This window comes from Garra rufa, chromosome 12, assembly GCF_049309525.1.
Source record: "Garra rufa chromosome 12, GarRuf1.0, whole genome shotgun sequence".
Lineage (NCBI taxonomy): Eukaryota > Metazoa > Chordata > Actinopteri > Cypriniformes > Cyprinidae > Garra > Garra rufa.
The window spans coordinates 45,510,700-45,517,444 of record NC_133372.1 but is presented as its reverse complement, the minus strand read 5'-3'; positions in this window follow the sequence as shown (position 1 = coordinate 45,517,444).

The following is a 6,745-nucleotide window of genomic DNA, read 5'->3' as shown; positions in this document are numbered from 1 at the left end:
AAATGAAGGCAAATTTGCCATAATACTGGATTTTGACCATGTAAACATTAATAATATTGACCACAATATCAGTTATCAGCTTTCATAGATTGATCAAATCTATGCACACATAATTATATATTACATTATAATATAATATATATATTCCAATAAAAATTGTTTTTTTTATATTTATTTCTCAAAATCCTAAAAGTTAATTTATTTCTAGGTGTACATGAACTCATTTACTTTCATGTGATTACTAGAAATAATGCAGATTTTTGCGGTATTTAATATTTATCACACTGTTAAATGGTAACATTTAAATGGATGATTTTTATTTAAATATAAAATAGTATCGATCATCACTGAAACCTAAATTCATTTTAAACCATCTTATATCAACAAAACTATTTTTTATGGGTTAAATCAGGTAACGATTGCCACTTTTTCCAATGCATTTATTATATATGTAAGTTTGTACAATATATATATATATATAAGATTTAATTGTTATCAGAATCTGTTTTCATTTAATTGCATTGATAATTTAATTAATAATGCATTGCATAATTGCATTAATGATATATTAGCACAGTGCAAAAAGTCAAATAAATGCTGATATTTCATTTGCAAACAACTTTTGCTACCGACAGACTGAACAGGTCTGAAATGATGGAGCGGTGTGAAAGGAAGGATATGACAGCTCGAAAGAGAGAATTTGAAAACCGACCACAATTGCCCTGCAGCGCGTGTCCTCGGACTGAAAGGTTGAGAACAAACACGTCGTTCCTGCCTTAGTGATTCTGAGCTAAATTACTCATAACTTCAGTTTAGGTAAATGCACGCGAGGATGCAAGAGCAGGATGAGCGCAGCCACCAAACAGTGTCAGAACCGCACTGAGCATCTCTCTTATGAGCTCTGACAGCTGTCAAATATAAGAGAAGAGACAGAAACATACAGTTGTAAACAATTTATTAACAAATCCTGTCGTACAATAAAAAAATGCAACATCAAACGGCTAATCTGAGGGGTGCAGAAAAAGCCTCCCTTATTATGACTGAAAAAAATCAAGGACTCAATTAACTTGCTAATTGTTTCTTTATAGTTATGTCTTCATTGCTTCATAATCACTCATCAGACAAAACCTTACTGGAAACAACCAAGCAACAGTCATGTTTGCACGAAAAATATCAGACAAACAAGGCAAAACAAAATTGAGTTTCGCAAACAGGAGGTGCGTCAGTGCGGTGTTTGCTAAAACCACAGAAATCAATACGATACTAGAAACTCAACAGATGTTCAGAAAAGCAGACAATATATCAGTTAACATAAAATATCAGTTTCATAAAACATTAGCATTTTTTTTTACAGTTGGGGTCAAAAGTTTACATCCCCCTTTCAGAATGTGCAAAATGGTTATTATTTTAGCAAAATAAGAGGGATCATACAAAATGCATGTAGATATTTCACATAAAAGATGTTTGCATATAGTCCACAAGAGAAAATAATAGTTGAATTTACAAAAATGACCCCGTTCAAAAGTTTACACCCCCTTGATTCAAAATACTGTGTTGTTACCTGAATGATCCACAGCTGTTTTTTTTTTTTGTTGTTGTTGTTGTTTAGTGATAGCTGTTCATAAATCCCTTATTTGTCCCACAAATACAGAGCTTTCAAACGCTCACTTGATGCTCCAAAATTAAAAACATGCACTAAGAGATGGGGGTGAAAACTTTTTTGCATTTGAAGACCAGTGTAAACTATCTTCTGTAGTCCTGACGGGCAGTACTTAATGAAAAAACAATATATATATATATATATATATATATATATATATATATATATATATATATATAGGCAAAATAAGGAAAATCTCCATTCTGTTCAAAAGTTTTCACCCCCGGCTCTTAATGCATGTTTTTTTCTTCTGGCGCTTCAGTGAGTGTTTGAACCTTCTGTAATAGTTGCATATGAGTCCCTCAGTTGTCCTCAGTGTGAAAAGATGGATCTCAAAATCATACAGACATTGTTGGAAAGGGTTCAAATGCACAAAAATGCTGGACAAACCAAAGAATTTGTGGGACCTGAAGGATTTTTCTGAAGAACAGAAGCAGTTTAAGTGTTCAGGACAAACAAGGGACTCATGAACAACTATCACTAAATAAAAAAGAAAAACAGCTGTGGATCATTCAGGTAACAAGTATTAAGAACCAAGGGGATGTAAACTTTTGAACTGGGTAATTTGTATAAATTCAACTATTATTTTCTCTTGTGGACTCTAAAAGTCTTATTCAGGTCAGTACTAAATAAACAATAACATGCATTTTGTATGATCCTTCTTATTTTGCAGATTCTGAAAGGGGGTGTAAACTTTTGACACCAACTGTATATATTATATTACGTACTGTATATTTATTAAATATTTTTCTTTTTCCCTTTTCTTTTGGGCAAGCTACACTAATAAAAAAGTTATCCAGCTTTTTTATTTAATACTGAATAGTTATTTAGATTCTTGCCTTTACAAGATGGTAAAACATTGGCCATCATATTGACTTTTGACCAGTAAACATTAATCATGTTGGCCATGATATTGATTATGGGCCATCACAGAGTTATAATATCGATCATATCATAGATGTATAAAATCTTCATATGCATATTGCATATTGGTGCAGTCCTTTGCATAATATTGGTGGATCCCTAGTAGATGACATTTAACTTTATGACAGTGTTTTGTGGGAAAGTTCACAACATCTCACATGCATTTAGTCTAACGCCTGCTGTACATCCCCGATATGTGGATCAGAGCATGTGCAGTGATCACACACTCACACACATGCAACCACAACATGCACAGAGTGAGAATGAGAGTTTCTCTCTTTCTGTGCATCCTCCTCATCCATCTCTCTCTCTCTCTCTCTCTCTCTCTCTCTCTGAGAGAAATGTGATATTATACTGCTGTATAATGACAAAGCCGTCAAACAGCTGATGGGGGTCGTAGAGCATTTCCAATGTGAACACCTCCCTCCCCCATTCGCATATTATATGCATATGAGTGAGTGTGTGTGTGTGTGTGTGTGTGTGTGTGTGTGTGTGTGTTTGTGAGAGAGTGTGTGGGGGTGGTGTGAAGTTATAATGGAAGATTAAAAGATTTTCCCTCTTTTCTGCAGATTTTATTACATTCAGACACGTGTGCACAGAAATACACACACAAGCGTTTAAAGCTCTTGGGGTCAGTGTGTGTATTTTCTTAAAAGAAATTAATACTCTAATTTGGCAAGGATGCAGTGAATTGATTAAAAGTGTCAGTAAAGACATTTATAATGTTACTAAAGAGTTCTATTTTAAATACACAATGTTCTTTTGAACTTTTTATTCATCTGTGAATACTGAAATATAAGGAAAAAAAACAGGGCAGCACAACTGTTTTTTAACTGATAATATTCTGAAAATCGTAATATTTATTCAAATCTTAGTTTATTTAAACTTAGAAATAAATATATATATTTTTTAATTAAAAATATAAAAATGTAAACATTTTAATGCTTTATGAGTATACTTGTATAATATTAATTTTAAATACTAACAATTGTGCATTATTTATGAGTGACAAATCAAGAAATCTATTTTAAAAAATAAAAATCTAAAATAAATATTTCAATATATACCATATATTATAAATATTACATTTTATTTTAAATATTTATTATAATTATGCTGGAGATCATGCTCATCAGGATTTGTTCATGAAGCTCCAGTGTTTTGAGAGATTCTCAAATGCATTTATCAGTTCAGATTTTTAGTCCTGATAGTAAATGCTAAATTGATCAAAAGTGACAGTAAAGACATTTATAATATTACTAAAGAGTTCTATTTTTAATAAATGATGTTCTTTTGAACTTTTTATTCATCTGTAAATTCTGAAAAATAAAATGCATAATGGTTTCCACAAAAATATTGGGCAGCACAACAGTTTTTAAACACTGATAATTATCAGAAAGGTTAAATATATTTTAACTAAATATATTTATTTTTTTCGAAAATATATAAATATTATAAAAATGTAAACATGCTAATGCTTTATAAGTACAAATGTAAAATATTACTATTACATACTAACAATTTTGCATTATTTATGAGTGACAAATCAAAAAAATAATAAGAATTAAATTATAAATAAGAATTAAGAATAGGAATTATAAATTAAGAAATAAAAATATAAAATAAATATTTCAATATATATATATATATATATATATACCATATATTATATATATTTCTATTCATCAGTGAATACTGAAAAATAAAATGTATCACCGTTTTCACAAAAATATTGGGCAGCACAACTGTTTTCAACATTGATAATAATCAGTAATGTTTCTTGAGCAGCAAATCATCATATTAGAAAGATTTCTGATGGATCGTGTGACACTGAAGACTGAAATACACTGCAAAAAAAGCTGTATCTTATTTAGTATTTTTGTCTTGTTTCTAGTCAAAATATCTAAAAATTCTTAAATTAAGATGCATTTACTAGATAAGCAAAATGACATATTTAGTCTTGTTTTAAGCAAAATGCACTTAATTTAGTTTTTTTCCCCATGGAAACAAGTAAAATTATCTGCCAGTGGGGTAAGTAAAATATTCTTAAAACAAGAGTATTTTACTTCTTTTAAGCAAAAGGTACTTAATTTAGTTTTTTTTTTTTTCCCTGGAAACAAAACTAAATATCTTACGTCATTTATCTTTTCTAGTAAATGCATCTTAATTTAAGAATTTTTAAATATTTAGACTAGAAACAAGACAAAAATACTAAGTAAGATAAGCATTTTTTGCAGTGTAATGATGCTGAAAATTCAGCAGTGCATCACAGAAATAAATTACATTTTACAATATATTTGCATAGAAAGCAGCAATTTTAAAATGTAAAAATATTTTACAATTTTTACTGTATTTTTGATCAAATAAATGCAGCCTTGGTGAGCATAAAATTTGTCAACACCAATTTCAATTCTCTTCAAAACTATACAGTAACCACAGTTTCTACTAAAATACAGTCTCCTTTATGGCTCTTGTTCAAGTTCATAATGAGATTTTCAGATTCTGGTATCCATCATAGTAAATCCAGTACACTAAATGACACAGGGTGTGTTTTTGTATGTATGTTTTTATATTCTGACATAAGAGTGTATAAAGCATTTCACAGATAGTCATTAACTCTATTAATACAGTTCATATTATATCACACCTTTCCGTTCAAGGCCAGTTCCTGTATGCAGCCATGACTACAAACACCTGTGAGTGTGAGTATACAGTTAAAAACATGCAGAGATTCAATAAAGCATTCTGTCCCTTGATAATATCTCTGTGCATAAAGACAGATGCTTTAATAATCTTTTCATGTGGTTTCTATAAAGCAGCCTTCAAATGACCTGCATCTCTGCGTTTTATTGTCTGCGTTTCCATACTGCACAGTATACACTTATCTTTTAAAATGATAAACAATGCAAAAACTAGTGTGTTTTATTCTCGTCACACGAGCATCTTCACGCAGCAATTGTGATTGATTTCACATCTGCTAAGAGAAGGTCAAGCACATTGCATGTGGTTTACAGTTCTGATGCATTCTGCACATTTTGACAAATGTCATCCAATGCATGGACATGCAGAACATTAGCGTGGTGGCCACAGTATACATACTACGGGACTAGTATGACTAGTATTTGTTCTGTCCTCACGCCCTCCACCTCCTCTCTTTCTCTCTCTCTCGTCACATCTGCCACGCCAGGCTTTTCTATTACCCGTCTAATTGCACATTCCGCAGTGACAAGAGCTCATTAGTGCTTAATTACACACGTGTTATTTAGTACAAACATCTCCATTTGGGCCCCTTTTGCCGTGTAATTGTTCTGCGGGGACGGCCGTTGAGATGAAGGGCACGTCAGAGAGATTCGTGCTGAGTACGGAAGGCTGGAAGTAGGTCATGTGCCGTAGCAATAAACAAGGAACACTGCAATAAAATAATATAGTCGCACACACACACACACACACACACACACACAAACGCATGCATGCCAAAGCCAGTAATATCCAAAGCTCATGTAATATTTACAGTGCACTAATAGAAAGATGGCAGAGAGGAACAGACTCTTTTGCATTTGAATTTCAGAGAAAGCTGCAGACTGCATTAATACTGCTGGGTTTTGTCAGTTCATGTGTGTGTGTGTGTGTGTATATATGCATACTAGACAATGCCATAGAAATCTGACTATACGATTATAGTAAATACAATAAATAAGCTACAGTGGATGCAAAAGTCTGAGAGAACGCTGAAAATATGAGATATAGTTCAAGTTTTAGGATTTTGAGAAATATTACAATATTGAAATATTTATATTGTAAGTTTTTTTTTAGTATAAGCATATACTATAAATATTAGAAATTAAAACATTATGCATTATTTTTGTGTGACTTATTAAATGTGACTAAATGAGATCATTTAAACTTAAAAAAGAATTTTGAAAATATTTACTGTAAATATAGAAATATAAATATTGTAGAATTTTAAATGCATAAATGTACTATAAATGATGAATATTTAATATGAAAAGATTCTGCATTATTTATATGTGATTAATTAAATGAGTTATTTTAAACTCAGAAATAAACAGATTTAGGATGCTGAAAATGTATACTATTATATAAATAAAACATTTACAATTTGTATAAGTACAAATAATTGTAAATATTAAAGATTCTGCT